Consider the following 24,476-nt stretch of genomic DNA (forward strand, 5'->3'; position numbering starts at 1 on the left):
TTAAGGTAAATGGAGAGCAGCAGAAGTCCCTGAATTATAACTTGGAAAACATTTGGGAAATTTTGTAGAAAATCTAACCTTACAAAGCAGACACGTAGAAATTTCCGTGTTTCTCACTGGCGAATCCATCTTCCAAAGCTCCCGTCTGAACCGTTTGGGCCTGGTTAGAGAGTGACAGGACCAATCAGCGACGAGGGGCAGTACTTTCGGGCACCGCGGAGTCATGACGTAAGCAAGCAGCATCAAGAGGCTGGTGCAGTTATGGAGAAAGAGCTTAGCATGGATGCTGCTAAAGCGTTGGTTTTATGAGAATTTGACGATATTTCTTCGTTAAAAGAAGAACAAAGAACAGCAGTGAGTTGTCCTGTACTGACATATCTACAGTCGCCATGGTTGGCGTTAAGCAGTTTTCTATGGAGTTTACTCCTTCGGAGCTTGGTAGTGGCTATGCCACTTGATTTGTTGCTCTGATTGGCCTGTAAAGATGTGTCAGACAGAATGTTCATCCAATCACCCTCCAAGTTTTTAAAAAAATTTTTTAAAGGCTCTGCCTTTTCTGAAACGCTGTGTATGAGTGGTTTACCAAAGGGATGTGTGAAACACATCCATCTGACATGTCAGGTTATAGAAAATCTGTACCTATTTATGATTTTGTTTCATGGCACCAGTCTCAAACCAGTACACCCAACAAGTCTTCTGGAGGAACCATGGACAATTGGAGCAACGATGTGGCGTGGAAAGACAGACACGTCGCCAATTATAGTAGTAAGATGTCAGTGTTTGTCTTGCACACCGATGCTTGTCCAAGTACAAGGACAATGGAGCTGTGCCAAAGTGAGACAGGGCCAGGGAAGCGTACTTTGCTTCAACACGCTACAGAGCACTCACACTGGCCAAAGGAAGTGGACTTTGGAGCTCAAGCATGCTTGGGCATGACACAGACTGCTTTCACACAATAATTCAGTGTTTTCTAACAGCATATGAGCATCCCGAGTGCTTGAATCAAAGTCAGGTCATGATTCTGGAAAATCAGGATTCAGGTCAGACGCAGGTCAAAGTCCTGGACTCGAGTACAACATCGCTGTGTTATTATTGTGTGTCGGAGTCGATAAAGTGCCGTGACAGTCAGTATTTAAGGACTTTGGAATGAGAACAAGCTGGAGATTTGACACTTTCCAGATAAGAAAAAAATGTATGACGGATATTGGAACTGCCCTCTGACAGCAACAGTCAATTCAGCAAATCCCCAAAAATGCACTGTTGGTTTAGGTTTATCTGACAGCCCTCTGCAGCGGCCATGATGATTCTGAGTACTGGCCGTCTGGAGCCAGGTGACATTATCCTACAATAACAGATTTCACAGAGAGAGGATGATCAAAGGACTGTACCACAAAGCCAGTTCAACATACTAAGGATGTCTAACATGGTGAGCCTGGCGAGGGTTTCCTGATAAGAGCGGTCACATGACTTTTACTGTTAAATAGAAAAAATATAGGCTAAAATAATAATGAAATTAAAGTTGGAATTGCACCTATAGGTTTTTGGGTTACCCGTCACGCTAGATTGAAAATCTTTCAGGGTGATTCTTTACTCTTTTTAATAAAGAAAAAAGAAATATCCATTTCTGATCAAACTGCTGCCCTAGCTGCATCCACACTAATCTCTTCACTAGCCACCATTGTTCAGAGGAATGGAGTCACTTCAGCTAATCCACACCTGTAGCTTCTGCCTCTTTCAACAGTGAACTTTTTCACATTCTATTATTTCCTTTTTAATCCATAACAAGTTCCTTTTTCCATGGGGAAGTTCAGGTCACAATCAATGGAAAAAGTTCCTTTTTTCATGTCAAAATAAAAGCAGGTTTGTAATTATCTAGGAAAATATTCAAATTTTAAAATGTAAAAACGAAGATCAAGCATCATTAAGTAGGAATGCACAGTTTTTCAGAATATTGTGAAACATGTTGATGTGTGTTATTGGTATTGGCAGATTTTAGCTTAAAAAATGATTGTCTGTATCGGTATTTGTCAAAATGTATTCTGGCATTTACAAGAGATAAAGCTGTCGTTAAAGTGTTCACCTGTAAATATCAGCCTGTGCATAATGAAAATATCTACCTGTATTGGATGTCATTTTCTAACCCATATCGGATGTATATATTGGCCTAAATCAGCTGTAAATATTTGTATCAACTTGATCAAAATATCTTACTATATTTGATGTAAATTTTTGCCTACACTGGATTTGGCTTCTATCAGATGTAAATATTCACCTATATGAGATTGAAAAACTTCATATTTCAGATGTAAATACTGGCAAATATGGGGTGTATATCTTGGTCTATATAGGATAGGAAAATCTGGCACTATCTGATGTTACCATTTGCCAATATTGGATGTATATATTTGTCAATTTGTATATAGATGTCAATTTTTGCCAAAGACAGATACTTATAGATTGACCTATTTTGGATATAAATATTGGTTTCTATAAAATGTAGTTATTGACCTACATAAGATGTAACCATTGGCCTTTATGGGATGTAAAATATAATATATAAATATAATATAATAGCCTATATCAAGTATTAATATAGGCCTATGTCAGATGTAAATGTTGACTTTCTTTGGGTGTATACTTAGGCCTTTATCAGATGCAGTTATTGGCCTAAATGGGATGATTATATTGGCTTATATCAGATGTAAGTTGTGGCCTTTGGCCATTGTAAACACTGGCTTATACCGGACATATATTGACCTATATCAGGTATTAATATAGTCCTATATCAGATGTAAATGTTGGCCTACTTTGGGTGTGTATATAGGCCTTTATTGGGAGGAAATATCCGCCTTGTTGGGTGTATATATTGCCCTATATCTGATGTAAATATTGGCCTATATTAAAGATTAATGTTAGCCTGTATTGGATGTTTATGTTGGCTTATATAGGATGTAAATTGTGGCCTATGGCTATTGTAGATATTGGTGTACATCAGGTATACATTGTCCTATATCTGATGTAAATAATGGCCTATACTGGATGTAAACTTTGGCCTATACTGAATGTAAATATTAGCCTATGTCTGATTTATTTCTTGGCCTTTATAGGATGTAAATTGTAGCCTATGGCCATTGTATATATTGGCCTTTATTGGGTGTATATTAAAGGTTAATATCAGCCTGTACTGGGTGTTTTTATTGGCATATAGGATGTTAATTGTGACCCATGGCTATTGTAGATATTCCCCTTTATCAGGTATATATTGGCATGTCTTAAATGTAGATATTTGCCTATATCGGCTGTACATTAAATGTATATATAGGCCTATATCTGATGTAAATCTTGACCTTCATGAAATACAAATATTGAACTATATTGGCTGCAAACATTGGCCAATCCTGGATGTATATTTTGGTCTTATGGGATTTAAAAATTTGCCCATATTGGACGTAAATATGGATAAATTGTGGGTATATATTGGACTATTTCAGATATTAGCCTCTTTTGAAGCATCTTCTGCCAAAATTGCCCATTCATTTCTTGAACCTGATAAAGTTTTTCCTTTCTCTTTGAACTAATGGGTAGCATCTTTATTGTCACAGGTGTTGGACTTTTTCTTTTTGATTCATAGAAAGAAAGGAAGAAAGCTAATACAAATCAGACATTGATAAAACGCCCCAACGTTGCTAATTTTCTTTTAATAGTATTCGTGATCTTTGTATCAACAACATGATCCTGACTGTGATTTTTGCCATCATTGAACAGCCCTAAATCAAGTCTCTCCCCTCTCCCTCCAACACAAACACACGCACATCCACTGTGGGCGTGTTTTCCCTCCAGCTGGAGTAGATAGAGGCGGCGCTGCACCGAGCTGTGCTGACGGGGATCGGCCGTGTCTCAGTGCGCAGTCAGCGGTTGACGCTCCATCAATGCACACACCGAGCACCTCACCACGCACGCTCCGGGACAGACGTGGACCCCACACTACAGCTCGGTAGGTGTCCGTGGGCTCCTGCGTGGGTGTGTTGTGTGTTTGTAGATACTGTTGTGCATCCAGAGCGGCTGTCTCGGGCTCCAATTTGGCCCCTGGAGCCACAGGTGTGCAGGGAACGACCTGTGTGTGCTTCACCGTGCGTTAACGCTCGGGCGGTGGTGGCTGAGCACATTTGGCTTCATGCTGGGCGTAAAGAGCTGTGGACAGCCTCGGTCTGTCTGGTCAGAGAGTGGCTGTGGGCTGGAGTGTTGTGCACGCCGTGTCACGACTTTAGAGCCGGAGGTTCTTCTGTTCTCTGCTGACTCCGCTCCGTTTGCAGCTCTCGGTCTGCTGACAGCTGAAACGGAAAGCCGAGCTGGATGTGTAAACAGCCTCCAAAAGCAGAGCTGCTGTCTGTGGATGATGTGCTGAGGAGCGCAGAGAGAGCTGCTGTCATAGCCGGACTGTCCTCTAGATGCCGCTAAAACTCTGCTTTTGACTGAAACCAGCCACGTGTATAGGATGATGGGACAAACAGAGGAGGATTTACCTGTAGGTAGAGGTCCGGCACATGCCAGGGGAAGAAACAGAAAGCCATTATGGAAGTGCTTCACATATCAGGTCTAAAATGACTGCTAATGATTAAGATATCCAAAAAGACTCTTCATAGTTTTCTATTACTTTAGTGTATTTTAAGGGGAAGGAATGCATTTTGCTACAATTTAATTGGCACCTGCCTAAAATGCTAGGGCTGTCAACATTAATGTATTAATCGTGATGCAATTAAGTTCCATAATTAGTGCATTCATTTCTTTCAATGGCGAGTCTCGTGCTTTATTGTCCCTTTAGTACACTTCATCATTGTCTCCTGCACGAACAGTGATGTAAACAAGTCCTCCACTGCTCCTTAATGTCTTATTTACTTTAAAAACTCAGCAGATAAGTCAGACGTCATCAAACATTTACCTTTTTACAGTAAGCGTATTTCATTTTCAATCTATAACAAGTTCCTTTATCCATGGTAAAGTTTGTTTCATAATCCTCAGTCGACCCAGAGATCCTCATTCTCTTTCTAACTGAAAGCAGGTCTGTATCTGGACAGTATGCTTCAGTTGCTCTTAGTCTAAGGCTGTACAGAGATCCAGAATTCAACAAAACTGATTAAAATGCAAAATGTTTCTATTCATCAGCATGACAATATTACCAACTGTTATTAGATTCAGTTAATAAGTATGAGGAGATTTTCTGTGATTATTTACTGCTGATATATTGGATGTAAATATCATCTTACATTGGTTGTAAGAATAGGCCTCTATCAGCAGTAAATTGTAAGTCTGTATCAGCCGGTAACAGCCTATATTGGCTGTAGATACAGCCCTATGACGTCTGTAAATATCAGCCTATATTGGCTACAGATACAGCCCTATGACGTCTGTAAATATCAGCCTATATTGGCTGTAGATACAGCCCTATGACGTCTGTAAATATCAGCTTATATTGGCTGTAGATACAGCCCTATGACATCTGTAAATATCAGCCTATATTGGCTGTAGATACAGCCCTATGACATCTGTAAATATCAGCTTATATTGGCTGTAGATACAGCCCTATGACGTCTGTTAATATCAGCTTATATTGGCTGTAGATACAGCCCTATGACGTCTGTAAATATCAGCTTATATTGGCTGTAGATACAGCCCTATGACATCTGTAAATATCAGCCTATATTGGCTGTAGATACAGCCCTATGACGTCTGTTAATATCAGCTTATATTGGCTGTAGATACAGCCCAATGATGTCTGTTAATATCAGCTTATATTGGCTGTAGATACAGCCCTATGACGTCTGTAAATATCAGCCTATATTGGCTGTAGATACAGCCCTATGACGTCTGTAAATATCAGCTTATATTGGCTGTAGATACAGCCCTATGACGTCTGTAAATATCAGCTTATATTGGCTGTAGATACAGCCCTATGACGTCTGTAAATATCAGCCTATATTGGCTGTAGATACAGCCCTATGACGTCTGTAAATATCAGCCTATATTGGCTGTAGATACAGCCCTATGACGTCTGTAAATATCAGCCTATATTGGCTGTAGATACAGCCCTATGTCAGCTGCATTTATAAGCTATAGATGTCAGCTTACATCATCTGGAAATATTGGCCCATATCAGCAGTAAAAATTGACATTATTGGCTGGAAATATCAGTCTATATGGCCTTAAATACAGCCCTATATCAGCTGTGAATATCAGCATATACTGGCTGCAAAATCAGCCCATATAAACTGTAAATATTGACATATTGGCGGAAAATGCCATCTTATATTGGCCTTAAATCCAGCCCTTTATAAGCTGTAGACATCTGCCTATATCATTCTATATCAGATGTAAACAATGGCCTGCATTAGCTGTAAATGTCAGCCTTTATCAGCCTATATCATTTGTCTGTATCAGCCTATGTGGGCTGTAAGCAGCAGCCTATATCAGCGATAAATATCGTTCTATACCATCTGTTAATATCAACCCTTTATGGGCTGTAAAAGCCTAAATCGACAGTTAATTATTGGGTTGTAATAATAAGTTTGTGGGGCTATAGGCAGAATTTTTTTCTTTGTTTATGCTTATTGTTTAAAGCTAAGGGTTTTTTTAAGGTTACATTTTCATATCAGTACTTATATCAGTTAAATTAATTTGTACATATCAGCACATGGGGAAATCTAATATGGTTAATCTCTCTGATCAACTGTAGAAATTCTGTGAATTGTGAGTATAGATACTCATCGTTTGACGGCCCTCATAGAAAAATGAGATGGTCAAAGCTCTCTGTGGACTATAAGAAATCAGCTGGTCCTTTTGCCTCCAAAACCACACTGTCAGAGTAACAAGAGAAGGATTCCATAAAACATCCAAAAATGGAAATTGCATGGCTTTTCATTATAAAGATATGTCTTTAATTAAACAAGTCATCTGGAGGTTAATTTCTCTTGTTGTGCTCCAAAGGGCATCAACATATAATCATCAGGTGTGCATTAACTACAATGTATGTCTAAAATCACTTTTAGTGATTAAGATGTGTATTTTAAATGTAAGTAAGGGGGCAAGAGTGAACAAAATAGCATCAAAATAGATTCTGGTTACCCCAACCTAGAGAAGAAAAATCCATGTTACTGAAACAGGTCATTTAAATAGTTCAAACCTAAGAGGCCATGATTAAGACAAGAAAAATGAAGAGTCTGCAGAGAGAAGACCGGCTTCAGTTTGGCACTCCACTTTTCACCACTGATTTCAGCAGCAGCAGCCACTGTTTTCCTTCTCCTTCTCTCCATGAATGGTTCGCTCTGTTCAGCAGTATCCTGTGCTGCTTGTCAGCTCCAGAGGAAACAAACTGTGCACACCAGTCTACTTCCAACAGGCCTGTGGAGAGTTTCTCCTTCATGTCTGCACCAAGGATGCTTGCAGTGTTGTCTTTACTAGTCAGATGTTGTTGCCATGGTTTTAGGTAATGGTTAGGTCATAAGTTCCCCAAAGTGTCAGTTATTTAAGTCTTCTTCTCTGCATTTCAATACAAACAGTGTGCACAATCATCAGAAAAAAATGACTTCCTGAAGAAATCCAATGCTTTTAGTCAATCCAAACCCCAAGGCTTAACTGAGGAAAAGTGAGTTTTGTCTTTTTCTGCAGAACAAATAGATTTGCACAATTATTAGGCAACTACATCAATCAATCTGTGATTTTATAGCATCAATTCAGAACCCAGTGACTCTCAAACTTCTTCTGCCATGCCCCCCTAACCCTCACCATACAAATTAGCGTGTAAAAATATGTATGACAGAACACTGTCAGCCTGTTTCCGTGTTTCTCACTGGCAAATCCATCTTGCAAAGCTCCCATCTGAACAGTTTGGGCCCAGTTAGAAAGTGACAGGACCAATCAGCAATGAGGGGCAGTACTTGATCTTCTCTGGTCCAGCTGTGAGACCGCCACTCACAGTTCATTTTTAATTGTCTGTATTTTGTCTTGACTGAGTTGACACCAGAAAAACCTATCTCACATGTAGAATGTTACAAATGGAAGGTGTGTGTCCAGGGCCCTCCTGCATTTCCACTCCAACCCATAATGCAGGCAATGTCTTTGAAATATACTGCAACTGCATTGTTGAATCGGAAGGGACATGAATGAACTGCTCTTCTTCAGTGCTGAATTCATCAGCTGGTAATGAATGCTATGACACTGTGCCCCCCTTCAGGAAGCAGTGTCCTAACCTAAGTTATCACAAGACACTTTACAAAGAGTATGGTCTAGACTGTAGTCTTGGCACAAAAAGAATATTTCCTAACTCACCCATTTTTGTCTAATTTTTCAAAGTAAAGGTCAAATGTCTGGGCAGGATTAATGATGCCAAACTGACATACTGTTTATACTTACACAAGATTTTGCAAAGACTCAACTATTGGAGCAGTATCCTTTTAAAACAACACCACAAAGATGGGTAGAGACCACATGTGCATCTAGGCTTTACCACTGTGTATTATTACATCCATCCGTCCATTTTCTATCACTTAGATTCACTAATTAACCTAATGTCTTTGGTGGTGGGAGAAAGCTGGAGTACCCGAGGAGAACCCACACATGGATAGAAAGCGCTCCCTTTATCCCCACTTACAGGCGGCCTTGGTGCACGACATTGGATTTTTTATGCTCTTTAGTAATGAAATAAAATTTTCATTGCTGCAGTCATGCAACTCCTGCATTGCATCTTTTCATTCAGAAATGTTTGTAAATTTGCGAACATTACAGACTTCACTTAAACCATGCGAATGCACCGCACCAAACACTGACGTCTGGGGGTTACTACAAATTATCGGAGGTCCACAGGTAATACTAACCCCATGCCAATAGTGATTTAAAATTATTTTGAATAGAAAAGACAGATGTTTGAGCTAAACCTTCCTGCTGGTGGTGAAATGTGTCTGTGAAGTTTTAGATAACCATGCAGAGAAAGAACAGCAGTGGGTCAAGAAGAAGTGCTGGGGTGTTTACTGTAGTACACGTGTTTTCAGCAAGGGCAGACCATGACGGCTAATGACCCTGACCTTTGACCCCCAAAATCTAATCAGTTCATCTTTGAGTCTTAGAGGAAACTTGGTTAAGTCAAAGTGTTCCTGAGGTATACCACAAACACGAATGGCCCGGGCAGATGCATAGATGGAAAACATGATGCCCCCAGCCTCGGCTTTCGCCTGTGTGGGAACAAAAGTATGCAGACAAGAATGTCCAAAATCATGTTTAAATGATTAAAGATGAGACATAGAAGTTTAAAAATAACCCTTTTAACATGTGTTTGTGTTGAAAAGCTGTTGCTGCATGGTATCTGGAGTTTCCACTCATATACAACAAGGGTCGGAGAGAAGAGCTGGCAGAGAACTGCCGCTGTGGATGATTGGGCCAGCAGCCAGTGACCGCAGTTTACTTGAGGACACCATTAGCTCTCAACTTCAACCAAAATATGATTTTTTTTTCTTTCCCTTTTGGTTTGGCCCTCTGGCTGCTCCCTGCATCTCTGTTCTGCTCTGGGAAATAAAGATATTCACAGATCGATTTATCACGTAGTAATCAGGGATTTGCAGGTTCTTAAACATTGATTAACCCCCGTTATTATGCTCAAAACATTGATGTCACCATGAAGAAGAAGTTGGATCAATATCACAACTAACAGTGCCTCAATGAGTCCATATTCTTAATAACTGTAATAAAAACAGAACTTCTAAGCATGCATGGAGCCCCGGGGTGTTAAATTGATTGGAGACAGTACATGCTCAGCCTACAAACAGCAGCTGTCCAGCTATGTGTGGGAGTCTGTAATTTTGTGGACTGATGTGATCCAGTCAGACAAAATACAGACTTCTCTCGGCATGTCCACGTGTCAGCCGCTTTAAAGTCAACAAGAAAATCCCACAACCAAGCCACATCCTCCAGGGGGTAATTGGTTTGTCTCTAAGTCTCTCCAACACAGAGAAAATAGGCTGTAAGAATCAAGTTTTATTTAAAAGAAACTTTATGGGATCAGAACAGCAGGATCTTTGGTCATATAAATAGTAGTGATACTGATATCACACATAATCACTCTGATTACCACTCAACAGTCACAGAGTTACTCTGATAACCACTCCACATTCATGTTTACTAGAGATATAACAGTATGAAAATTTCCCATCATGATTATGTGGCTCTAAGATGTACTTTCTCTTTACTGCATATCCATGTCTGCATGATGGCTGCTATGTAACCACAGTGTTTGAAAACTGAGTATGTCTCTAAAACTAAGCACAAACCATTAGATGCAGTGTACAAATGATCAGACATTAGATACGCTGCCCATGTCTGAGACAGGCACAGCATGGCCACAACCTGGCATCAGGTCAGAAGTGGAACCTCCACCCTACATTAAGGCCAAGACTGGGTCAGGCTCAAGGGGAATCAAAGACACCCTGTCAGCCATGGCTGCTTAGCTATGTTGACCATAAATTTTTCTTAGTTTTTCTCCTTATTAACAAAATTAACACAATACAGCCACAGATGAGATGCAGTTGACAAATAATCACTTTACAATCACTGAGTCACTCTAATGACCATTCAGCAGTCACAGAGTTACTCTGATGAACACTGAACAGTCAATGAGTTACTCTGATGACCTCTCAACAGTCACAGAGTTACTCTGATAGCCACTCAACAGTCACAGAGTTACTCTGATGACCACTCAACAGTCACAGAGTTACTCTGATGACCACTCAACAGTTCCAGAGTCACTCTGATGACCACTCGACAGTCAAAGTTACTCTGGTGACCACTCAACAGTCACAGAGTCACTCTGATAGCCACTCAACAGTCACAGAGTCACTCTGATGACCACTCAACAGTCACAGAGTCACTCTGATGACCACTCAACAGTCACAGAGTCACTCTGATGACCACTCAACAGTCACAGAGTCACTCTGATGACCACTCAATCACTGAGTCACTCTGATAGCCACTCAACAGTCACAGAGTCACTCTGATGACCACTCAGCAGTCACAGAGTCACTCTGATGACCCCTCAACAGTCACAGAGTCACTCTGATGACCACTCAACAGTCACAGAGTCACTCTGATGACCACTCAACAGTCACAGAGTCACTCTGATGACCACTCAACAGTCACAGAGTCACTCTGATGACCACTCAACAGTCACAGAGTTACTCTGATAACCACTCAACAATCACAAAGTTACTCTGATAACCACTCAACAATCACAGAGTTACTGTGATGACCATTCAACAGTCACAGTGTAACTCTGATGCCCACTCAACAATCACAGAGTTACTCTGATAGCCACTCAACAGTCACAGAGTCACTCTGATGACCACTCAATCACTGAGTCACTCTGATAGCCACTCAACAGTCACAGAGTCACTCTGATGACCACTCAACAGTCACAGAGTTACTCTGATGACCACTCAACAGTCACAGAGTTACTCTGATGACCACTCACCAGTCAAAGAGTCACTTTGATGGCCACTCAACAGTCACAGAGTCACTCTGATGACCACTCAACAGTCACAGAGTTACTGTGATTACCATTCAACAGTCACAGAGTTACTGTGATTACCATTCAACAGTCACAAATCACTCTGATGACCTCTCAACAGTCACAGAGTCACTCTGATGACCACTCAACGGTCACAGAGTTACTCTGATAACCAATCAACAGTCACAGTGTAACTCTGATAGCCATTCAACAGTCACAGAGTCACTCTGATGACCACTCAACAGTCACAGAGTCACTCTGATGACCACTCAACAGTCACAGAGTTACTCTGATGACCCCTCAACAGTCACAGAATTACTCTGATGACCACTCAACAGTTCCAGAGTCACTCTGATGACCACTCGACAGTCAAAGTTACTCTGGTGACCACTCAACAGTTACAGAGTCACTCTGATAGCCACTCAACAGTCACAGAGTCACTCTGATGACCACTCAACAGTCACAGAATTACTCTGATGACCACTCAACAGTCACAGAGTCACTCTGATAACCACTCAACAATCACAGAGTTACTCTGATAACCACTCAACAATCACAGAGTTACTGTGATGACCATTCAACAGTCACAGTGTAACTCTGATAGCCATTCAACAGTCACAGAGTAACTCTGATAGCCACTCAACAGTCACAGAGTCACTCTGATGACCACTCAATCACTGAGTCACTCTGATAGCCACTCAACAGTCACAGAGTCACTCTGATAACCACTCAACAGTCACAGAGTTACTGTGATTACCATTCAACAGTCACAGAGTCACTCTGATAGCCACTCAAAAGTCACAAATCACTCTGATGACCTCTCAACCAGAGCACAGTGCTTGAATGTGATGCTATCAAGTGACATGCAAGTTTTAGAGAATCTAAACTATGAACCCTTTAAAAGAGAAGTCTTTGACATAATTGCCAACATAACAGGATTTCTGTCATTACTTTTTTGAACATCTTCAAACATAGGTAGTGGTGTTGCTGATAGAAAGAGACACATACTATTAAGGCATTTATTGTAAACATGAACACAGTACACTGCAGAGTGTTTCATGATGGTAATTAACAGGATACTGCAGATATTTTTAAATACCCAGGTTACCATATTACTGCTCAACCTCAATCAGACCATTAGATTTGTGTTTTGAGTTTATCCAGTTCCCATTTACTGATCTCATGAACCTCTTTGTATTAAGGTAGTCCTCTGGACAAACTTCTGCTGAACGTCCTCTCTCTGTTCAGATAGAGCTCTACAACCAACGTGGAGCAGCATCTCTGCAGGGAGCACCGTGTTTTGTTGCTTTCACGTGTATGTGCTGCAGGGCACTTTATGCAACACGCCAAGAATGTCTCAGTGATTAGAGGATTTTAAGAAGAATCAGAACAGGCAGCGAGCTGTCAGCACAATTAAAGGAGCATGTCTGTGCTCTGAGCACAGCAGATCATGACATGATACCACTGCTGGGTCTGTCTTCATGGAGCCTGGCCTGTACTGGGTTTGCATGTTTTTATCCTGATATGCAAGGATTTATGGGTGTCAGTGTGCATGATAGGGCTGGATTCTGGCAAAAACCACAACTCATGATTATTTTGATTGATAATGGCATCATGGTTATTAAACATGATGACTCATTGATTTTACAACATCCACAGAACATGCACTAGTCAGATTAAAACACTCCTAACATGCTGAACAATTTAAAAAAAGATGAAAATAGGTGAAAAACAGAAATGTATGAAAATTAAATACTAATGATGACTAAAACTCAAAATCAGTCTAACACAGCTTGCAGAACATCATTTAATCTTGTTTTTTTCTGCTTTTCATAAATGTGGGAAGCTCAAATTAGGTTCAAAATTGAAATTTGATTAATTGCCCAACATCAGTGAGAGACTGAAAGCTTTTAGAGCGGTACTGTGAATGATGAAGAACAAAGTTAGAGCTGGGGTTTTTGCCAGAAACCAAATTAAATCAATTTATCTATTTTTACTCATGTAAAATAAATTCCAATCATGTGAAAGGTCATCTCTGAGTGAAAACAAACAAAACCATACAAATAGAAAAGTTACATGAGTCACAAGTCTGACTAGTGACCTGTGGTTTGTACCATTGGTAGTGCTTATTATAAGCTGCAACTTCTAAGTTTCATTTTCTGAAATGTCTGAGTTCTGGTTGCTGATGCTGTTTTAGTGGTTGAACTAACAAGACAATATTTAAATCAGGAGAGACTTAAATAGGAGTGAATGAGTGATGTCTTCATGTACTTGAATGGGAAGTGAAGCCAAGAGCAGGACAGGATACCCGCCTATGGAGTCTAGACTCTGGTGGTGATGGAAGGACGAGGGATTCAGGAAGATGGGCAGAATGGCCTTCGTAGGATCCAGGTACAGATGAGATATAATGGAGGTGGCTGGGGCGGAGGAGGGTGCAGTGGTGACACTGAAATGGCAGGTCAGCCGTGGAAGAGAGAAGAACAGGTTTAAAATGTGACAGCAGCAGGATAATTGGTTGAGAGAGGTTGTGACTAAAGACTGAAATGTTCAGGCTGTTTGCTTTAAAGTAAGAAGGTTGTGTCCTGCCTTCTTTAACATAACAGTCATCCTTATTGGCTGATATGGATCTTATAAGTTTGTACTTGTGTTTGCTATTTGAGGCCATTTCTTCATATTTTCCTTCCAACCCTTGACAATAAAAGGCAGACAAAACATATCCGAATTTTCTATTGTACCTGCATTCATCTACTGAGTAAACAGGTTATAATACTCAGAGTCTAAATGTGTTTCTGTGTTTCAGCCTTTGGCCGGTCTCCAGATGTCCCGGGTTGAAGTTAGCCAGGTTAAATCCATTAATTTTGCCCTCTGTGGGATCTGGCACATAGTGTTGGTTGAGTACCCAGATTATCCCAGCAGGTAGAAATCCCAGAGAAATTGGACTTTATTGATTGAAATCACTCAGCAGGTCTAAAGAAGCACGCAAAAGACACAGAAACCTGCAATATAAAACTAGCTGAAACATAACACTCATATTTTATCCCTTAAAGACTCAGTTTAACCTGGTAAAGGAGTTTGTTACATTAGCTAACAGCTCAGTGAGACAGATCAATAAGCCTCTCTAGAAGCTGGATCAGAAAACAATATCGACAGGAAGGAAGAATTTTATTGAAGCATAATTTCAAAAACAACAGATCTGACCCTACTAGATAATTTAGCATACAAATGACACTGTAACTCTTAACAATTTAAACAAAAGCTGGTATATGCAGCTTTTGTATGCACACACATTCATCAATCCATCCATCCATCCCATCATGCATCCATCCATCATTCATCCAACCAACCAATCAACCATCCATCCATACATCCCACCATCCATAAATCCACCATGGACCCATCCATTCATCCAACAATCCACTATCCATCCAACTATCCATCATCCATACATCCATCATCCTTCTATCATCCATCCAATCAACCATCCATCATCCATCCATCCATCCAGCCATTCCGCCATGCATCCAGCCATCCAACCAATCAACCGTTAATCCAACCATCCATCCCACCATCCATCCATCTGTCCATCCATCATCCATCTATCAACCATCCATCCACCAATCTGTCATCCATCATCCTTCCATTCATCCATCAATAGTTTCATCCATCCATCCATTCATTTAGCATCATCTTTAAACCATCCATCCCACCATGCATCCAACTATCCAACATGCATCCCACCATGCATTCACCCATCCATTATCCATCCAACCAGCCATCCATTTATCCATCCAACCATTGCCCATCCATCCATCCATCCATCATAGATTCAACCATCCAACCAGCATGCATCCACCAGTTAGTTAGTTAGTTAGTGAAGTTTATTTCGAACTTGTAAAAAAAAAAGAAAAAAGAAACATAACATTGAAAACATAGTCATGTACCTTCAGAAGACACAAGTTCTGAAGAGAGAGATGAAACAAAACAATTACAAAACACTTAACGGTCAAGATTAGGCTACATGTGGCACGCCGGTAGTCGAGTGGTTAAGGCACGTGCCATATATGCAGGCGACCCAGGTTCGAATCCGGCCCGTGGCACTATCTCCTGCATGTCTCTCCCCGCTCTCCTCCCTGTTTCCAACTCTATCCACTGTCCTATCAAATAAAGGCAAAAAATAAATCTTTAAAAAGAAAAAAAAAAAAGATTAGGCTACATGTTTGAAAAGCAGTGGGAAGAAGTGCATATTTATTAATCCCACCCCTTCTTAATACATTATTTAATAGAACTGTTTATTATTCTGTGCATTCATTCATCCACCATCAATCCATCATCTATCCATTACCCATCCAACCATCATCTGTCCATCCCACCATGCATCCCTCCATTTACCATACTTCCCTCCATCCCTGCATCCATTCTCTTCTGCCAAGCTGTGATTGGGTGACAGTGGCAGCAGTTTAAACATGCCGGTCCAGACATCTCACTCCCGGGTAAAAATCACAATATGTCCTACCACAAATTTCAGACCACTGACCAGTGATTTTACTTTTACCCTAAATGTGTGCCAATGTAGAAGTTTAAAACAGACATTTACAGCAGAGATATTGTACTCTACTCATCATCACATCATCACATATTATTCAAGTGTTTATTTTCTTTGGAATAGTTTGCAAAAAACCATTCTTTTCTTGTTTTTGTGTTTGTCTTAATCGCAATAAAATGACATAAAACTATAAAACCCTTCAGCAGAAGGGTTCAATACAATACAATAATCCCAATTATATATATTTATAATCGTTCAGCTCTAATTGGGCCCTATATTTACCTAATATATGTATTCATTGTGATAAAGGCAGACATTTGCTCTTCATTTTCCTGCACTTCTGTCGGTGTGATGCTACTGACTGCAGATCAGTAAGCTTTAACTTTTAGTATTTAATTTCTTTATTTATAAAGACTCTTTTAAGGTTTACAGACTTTTTTTTAAGTGTACTCCACTTGTGTACATTTCATGCTTCTTACAGTGGCTAGGATTGAATTTTTCTTTCTGCATTCTGCACTTTAGTTTGTGTGATTTCTTACTGACTTTCATATCAGCGTCTACACTTCACCTGTTTGGCAGAGCTTTATTCTGTAGTGATGATATTGCTGACAAGGCTGTAAGTCAAACTATACTGTGATCAGTGTTGTTCAATAAAAAAAATGTCAGTCATATTGATTCATGCATCATCTAATTCCATCCTAATATATACGCCTGGTTTTCAGGAAAGAACAGTTTATATTCAATATAGTTTATAATTTATATAGAATGACATTTTACTTTTGTTTGTTGGAAACACACAAGATGAGGAACTTTAAGAACAATTGAATATTAAATTGCAATTACAATATTGGATAAAAGATAAATGGCAATTAGATAATTATCCCAAATTGTTCTACCTTACTCACTAGCAACATTTTCCAGTTCCTCTCGGTGGATTCTGAGGTGTTCCTAAGCCAGATGGGACATATTCCCCCTCCGGCGTGTTCTGGATTGACTCCAGGTTTCCTCTGAGATGGATATGCCAGGAAAACCTCCCAACGGAGCTGGACAGCAGACATCCTGTGCTTGAACTACCTCCACTAGCTGCTTTTGGTGTGAGGGAGTAGCTCTTGTCCTCCTAGCTCCCTCCAGATGTTTAAACTCCACACTATCTGTAACCTGCAGACTCCACTGCCTCCACATGTGCCACAATCCGTGCTGTCCGTGCTATGTTCTCAGGAACTGATTGTGCCCTCTCTAGTCAATCTTTGTGTTTCCTCTGCCCCGCTCCTCTCTGCTTGAGAAACTCTATAAGGGGAAAAGGCATGTTAAGATGGGATGAAGAATTGGTAGGACCTTGAGGTAAAGCTGAGCCCAGACCCCCTCAGAGGTAATGGATATCAATTGCTATGGTCTGTGGTGTCATTCTTTCAGTCACTATCCAGAGATCAGAGTCATAGGTGAAGGCAAAACTACATTAACTGGTAGATCTGGAGCCTTCAGTCTCTGGTTGAACTCCAACATCTCTGCTAATGCTGCATTTATCTGGTGTTGATATCATACTCCACTTTACCCTCACCAAAAAGACCCCAACATGCTGGAACTCCACTCTGCAGAGACTCACTCCCCATTCCATACTCCATGGATGATGGCAGGTGTCATTCCTGCTGGGAGAGGAGACCAGCATCCCCAGAACGCTTGTCAGCAGATGGAGGCATGACGTGCTCTTAAATCTCCTGGTAGACAGCTGCTACAACTCTGGACTTGCAGGAGAAAGCCAAGTGGGTTTCATGTGAAATTTTTGCAAACTCCAAGTGGCTTTTATGTGTTTTGCTCTGTGGAGAGGCTTCTGTCTTGCCACTCTACCAGTGGAGGGCTGCAGTGATGGTTGTCATTCTGGGATTTTTTCCAATCTCCACACAGGATCTCTGGAGCTCAGTCAGAGTGACCATCAGGTTCTTGGTCACTTCTCTTACAAAGCTCCTTTCTCTCGATTGCTCAGTTTGGCCAGGCATCCAGCTCTTGGAAGAGTCTTGGTTGTGCCATGTGAGGATTATGGAGGTCATTGTGCTCTTGGGAAATTTCAGTGGAATAAAACCTTTTTGTAGCCTTCCCCAGATCTGCACCTTGCAACCATCCTGTCTCCTGTTCCTTTGCCCTCATGTCTTGGTTTTTTGCTCTGATATGCATTGTCAGCTGTGAGGCCTTCTATAGAGAGGTGTGTGCCTTTCCGAATCATGTCCAATCAATTTAATTTACCACAGGTGGACTCCAATCAAGGTGTAAACAAAGATCCAGATAAATGGGATGAACCTGAGCAAAATTTCAAGTCTTTTTGCAAAGGATCTGAATACTTGTGTTAATGTGATTTTTCAGTTTTTCATTTTGACTTTGAGCTCCAGAGATTCTGTGTGGAGATGGCACAAAGTTCCAGAAGGACAGCCATCACGCTGGCCTCCACTGGTCTGGGCTTTATGGCAGAGTGGTTGGACAGTGCAAATCACATGAAAGCCTGTTCATGTCACTTTTTCTTGTCTTTGTATGAGATTTCAATCAGCAAATCAAAGCTTTGTACCAGCTGTCCTGGTCTCCCTTTGACTTTAAGCTGTTGTAAATCTGCATGTGCAGAATGGTTTTAAAGGTCACTACTTAATGAGAAAATAGAGAAAAATGATGAATCAATTCCTATCAGAGAATAAAATCTTATTCCAAGCAGACAAATAGTTCAATAACTCTGCTTATCTCTGTTGTTTTAAATGAAATCTGGATCAATGAGCACAGCAAAGGAAGATATTTCATGATTGGTCAACTACCAGCAAATCAGACCAATCATATTTGATTATGTGCATCCTCAGTCGGTTACATCCCCTGTATGAATTGATTCCTTTTGCTTTAAGAAGCTGCATGTTAATGAAAGAAGTTTTCTTTCAAGTGAGGTTTCTTACACACAAATCATTGAAGCTGCTTTAGTTGGAAGCTTTCTGCACATTTTGTCACTAATTCAGTCTCTAGCGTCTCTGGTTAACTTATTTTATAACTTGTTTTGAACAAAGGGACTCAAAGGGACATGGGAAACATAAAACAGAACATAGCTGAGCTTTAATGAGGAAAAAACAAAGTAAATCTGCCCACTTGGAGAGATTGTGGACAAAATGTTCTTAGTGACAATGAAGTTTCACATTCAGTAAACATGTTATGTATGAATTCCCTTTATATTGCTCCATTCACTCTGTTCCAGAGTATTTGACACTCATTTTCACCTCAGAGTTGACCCCACTATAACCGTTTCCCCTTAGCCAAGAAATATTTTGAACCGTTTTCCTCAGGAATGTTGGCTAAGATGATCATCTTCTCCCAGATGTGTTCGGCTCGGCTTGGTTACACAGAAATGATGACGAATCAAACAAAACTACAAAGATGAGGGTGATCAGAGGATAAATCAGGTCAAAGGGGCACGATACCAGCTCAGTGATGAGCTAGAAATACTGGTTAGTCACTGAATACGGGGAAAGAGGATGAAAACAGGAAAAACATACTGTATGTTTTTTCTCTAAAAGGAAGATTGGAGGATTTTATGAATTCTTTTGCGGTATATTCCACCAATCTCTGGAGATTGGAGATCTTTCCTGCAGAGTTTGAGCCACTTCCTCTCCAACTTTAACTCTTATGAGTGATTACCTGATGGGATCCACAATACAACAGAGCCATGTCCAAAAGATCAGCCCCATAGAAGGAATCACCCCCTTGGATGTTGCACTCTTTTCAACATTTTATAAGTCAATCATGGTAAATAAATGTGGCTTTTTGAAAAAAAAAAAATCCTCTTTCCTGGCAAACTGAAAACAGATTTCTACAAAGTAATGTTTATTCAATAAAAACATGTAATGTAGAATAAGTGACTGCATAAATATTCACCACCTTCAAGTCAGTATTAGCTGCACCTTTGGCTGCAATCACAGCACTGAGCCTGTGTGGATAGGTCTCAATCAGGCTTGCACATCTGGACACTGCAATTTTACTCCATTCTTCTTTGCAAAACTGCTCAAGCTCTGTCAGGTTGCATAGGGATCAGGTATAAACAGCCTTTTTCAAGTCCAGCCACAAATTCTCCATAGGATGGAGGTCTGGGCTTTGACAGTAGCTTTTCGCTGTATGCTTCAGGTCATTGTCTTACTGGAAAATAAATCTTCTTCTAGGCCGTACTTCTCTTGCAGACTGAAAAAGATTGTCCTCAAGGGTTTTCCTATATTATTCCATATTCATTGTACTTTCTATCTTTACAAGCCTTCAAGGGCCGGTGGCCATGAAGCGTCCCCACAGCATGATGCTGCCAACACTGCTTCACAGTTGGAATGGCGTGTTTATGGTGATTTGCAGTGTTCAGTGTCCGCTAAACATAGCGTCTTGTCTGATGGCCTAAAGCCCAAAAGAACTTTCTTCCACTTGACCATGGAGACTCCCACATCCCTTTGGTGATCTCTAGTCCAGATTTAATCTGAGTTTCCTTCAACAGTGTCTTTCTCTTTGCCACTCTCCCACAAAGCTTTGACTGGGAAAGAACCCGGCCAACAGTTGTATGCAGAGTCTCTCCCATCTCAGCTGCTGAAGCTTGTAACTCCTTCAGAGTAGTCATAGGTGTCCATCCTCTGACTTATCTATTTCAGTATTTTGTCTGAGCTGCTTAGAGTGTTCTTTTGTCTCCATGGTGTAATGGTTGCCAGGAATACTGGTTAACCAGTGGCTGGACCCTCCAGACAGAGGTGTCTTTATACGGCAGTCACTTGAGGCACATTCACTGCACTCAGGTGATCCCCATTTCACTAATTGTGAGACTACTAGCACTTTGACATTAGAGAGTTTTTCGTGTACATTTTTTGGTGAAAGAAGCCCATTTATAACGACCATGGTTGATGTATAAAATCACTCAAAGGGGGTGAATGATTTTTCTAGGCACTGTATCAACAACATGACTCCAATCTGCTCAGCACAACCATGTTACCATAGTAGCCATGTTCCTGTGATGCTAAACCTGGTGTGGGAATTATGATTATCATGTCTTTCTGTTATATCCTCGCTCCTTTGTCGATACGACCACATTTTGTACAATCAAGCCTCACATCAGTACGGGACAACTGGAGCATGTGTGAGTGTATTCTCAGAGCTGCCACATGGTTTGAAGCATTAATCGATACTATTGTCAACTTTTCCTCCGTGCTCCTAATGGAGAACACTCAATTGATGCACACAGTGCAATGACCATTAATCACAAAGATGCTTTATCAATTTTCCCGGAGGTGAGCTGACATGCAGAGAAAGGAATGTGTTGTTTTTATGGATTTGTTTTGTAAGATATGCTCACATTTCCCTCTGCCTCTTTATCTGTCTGATCTGTTTTTATATCCCTGACAACGGCATCACGCCACAGACAAAGCAGCTGGTGCTATGAGGGTAAAAAAAAAGTGTTTCAGTCCGTCACCAGTCCAGGTAACAGCATCTCAGGAAAACAAACACAGACCATAAGTACTATTCCCCCTCCTCCTCCCCCTTCTTTTACTGGATCACTTTCTGCACGTCGCAGCTTGTAAAACTGAGATTAAGCCCTGAATAATGTTATTATGAACACGTTGAAACTCATGTGAGCGTTCTTTGTGAGTGTTGACTCAGCGCAGCGAGTGTGGACAGGTCAGTGAATTAGGGATTAGACTTGTGAAATGACAACAATGCGGTGGAAGGTATTCAGGGCCTGACTGTACACCAGGACCGTAAAGACGCAGCGCTGTGACAGCGATGGTGCATTCTTGTTGGTTTAACAGTCAAATAATCCGTTTAGGAAGGGGAACGCTTGTTATGGAACATCTGGTTCAGAGATGAAGAGCAGCAGGTGTGTGGGGTACAAGTTAAAGTAGCAGCAGGTAGGGCTGGGAAATACATACAGTTTTGAAGACGCATCAGTATACTCACCAACCACTTTATTAGGTATACCTGTTCAAATGCATATGAGAGCCCGAGTACCAAGTGGTGCAAGGACCAAACTGCTAGGATATTTTTATAATTATTTGCCATCACTCGATGGACTTTTCAGGCCTTTACCAGATTGTCATTCTTCAGAAACTTTGCAGGTGCATACGGTCTTGTGAAAAATTTGATAGTTTTTGCGTCAGATTTGCCTCAATTCTGCCCTCTAGCAGTTTTCAAAGTTAAAGCCCCCAACTTTGACTTTGTCACTGATTTATGAAAATTTGTGAGCAGATGCAGGTTGAAAAGATCTACAGGTATCCTCTAAAACGCAAGGTCATAGCTGTTTTTTTAATGGTTAGACAAAAATTACTGGATTGTAGCATTTTTTTTAAATCTGAGAGGATTGTATTTCTCCTGAGTGGGCGTGGCTTCAGCTCAGTCAACAGACACACCCACACCATCCTGGAGCAGATTTACTGCCTCATTTTTCATTATTTCATAGATTGATTTTATAATTTTAGAGATGTTTTATTTGGCTTAAAATTGACTTGGGGGTTCATAACACAGTAACCTGTCATACAACACACCAAAATACAGATTTATTTACACTTTAAAGGGTCTATTATAAAAACGGAAAAGAAAATACCAGAAATTAATTACAAATTCATTCATAATCACACACTCTTTCTTGTAAACAGGATAATAAATCACATTTTAAAGCACTTACAATCATCTTTTACAGATACCTTTTGAAGAGGTTACTCTCAGAAAAAAAGATTTTAAATGATCAGTTTGTACAGACCTGTATCTGTACGGGAAAAAAGAACTGGACAAGATGAAAGTAAATTTATTTCTGCTTTCTTGCATCCCCTACATGAAGCATTTCCTTTGTAAATCAAGGTCCCAGAGTCTGGAGGAAGATCAGAAAGGCACAGAATCCAAGCTGCTTGAAGTCCGGTGTTTCCAGTTTCCACAGTCAGTGAAGGTTTAAGGTGCCATGTCGTCTGCTGCTGTTGGTCCACTGATCATTATCAAATCCAGAGTCAACACTGTCAGCCATCTACCAGGAGATGTTAGAGACCTTCATGCTTCCATCTGCTGAAGAGCTTTATGGAGATTCTGATTTCCTTTACCAGCAGGACTTGGCATCTGCCCACAGTGAAGCCCAAACTACCAGAAACTGGTTTACTGACCATGGTGTTACTGTGTTTGATTAGTCAGTCTCTGGTCTGACCTGAACCCCATAGAGAAGCTCTGGGGAGAGGAAGATGAGAGACACCAGACTCAACAACACAGATGATCTGATAGCAGAGCAACCTGGGCTTTAGAACACCCTGGCAGTGCCACGGGCTGATCGGCTCCATGCCATGATGCATTGATTCAGTAATTTGTAGGGCTCCAACCAAGTACTGAGTGCCGGGGTTCCTCCCTTGGGACTTTGTTTAGGGTCATTAAGATCTGTTTTGATGCTATTTTATAATTCTTATAAGTCCACTTTAAGTCGGACTTACAACAATAACTGGACTTTTTCTATTATGTTAACACAGTGAGATTGTCCAAAGCAGAGACTAAGTGAGTCATACAGGGTACAAGAGAATATTTCATCTTGGGGCCCTAACAGATAAATCCCAGAACCGTCCATTCCAGTCTTCACCTTCACACATTGGACTTGCTAATATGGTGTGTTTTGGCTCTGCTGACTGGTTGAGTTAGTGAGTGCGTGTGTTTCTTCCTCTCATCTGAATTGCAAATGTTGGCGCGTTTGGCAGTGAACCTGTGGAAACTCAGCACGCTGAAATGAGATGATCTTTGTAAAAACATTAATGATTCCATTAGAGGTATGGGAGCAGCTCCCTGCTGTGTCTGAGGCCGTTTATCAGAAAAAAGAGATTTGTTGGCTCATTGCACTTGTTCATATCACACATGTAAGAGGAGGTGGACTGGCTCTGCCTGCAGGCTATGGAAAGAAAAATAGTTAGCCATTTAGTCAAAACTTGTGTTGGCTTAGGTCCTCTCACACAGAGGGACAGAGGGTAATTCCTCTCTTCCTCTCCAGTCTGCACACATCTGCACATCCTCTGTGCAGCTTTGTTGTTTCTATTCAGGGCGATGGCTCAGATCATGAAGAGGCGGAGGGCGACACACCTTAAAGACCAGGTCTACACCTGGAATTAACATCAGCGTGGTAATCCTCTATGCTTTGTGTGGACACATCTCAAAGGTTTGATATCTGATAGCTCAGACTCACACAGAGGTGGTCTGGGATGTCTTCATCCAGTCCAGATGAAGACATCCCAGACGCACACAGAGGTGGTCTGGGATGTCTTCATCTGGACTGGATTGGTTGTGCACTCATGAAATACTTCCCAGTCAGCTGACGTTATCCACAGTGTTCTTCTTGTAAACAAAAAGCATGGCTTAATTTATGTCCCTTCATCCTCGCCCAGAGTG

General features: G+C 40.9%; 1 protein-coding gene across 1 annotated transcript in view; it reads left to right on the plus strand.

The window, feature by feature from the left end:
* The first annotated feature begins 3,769 nt into the window (after positions 1–3,769).
* LOC121513444 (cell migration inducing hyaluronidase 1) overlaps positions 3,770–24,476 on the plus strand; it is an 82,512-nt gene continuing 61,805 nt past the window's right edge. Inside the window, exon 1 of the mRNA XM_041793215.1 lies at positions 3,770–3,994. The gene's annotated coding sequence lies outside the window, so the exon portion shown is untranslated. The remainder of the gene's footprint in view (positions 3,995–24,476) is intronic.

This window comes from Cheilinus undulatus, linkage group 1, assembly GCF_018320785.1.
Source record: "Cheilinus undulatus linkage group 1, ASM1832078v1, whole genome shotgun sequence".
NCBI classification, from domain to species: domain Eukaryota; kingdom Metazoa; phylum Chordata; class Actinopteri; order Labriformes; family Labridae; genus Cheilinus; species Cheilinus undulatus.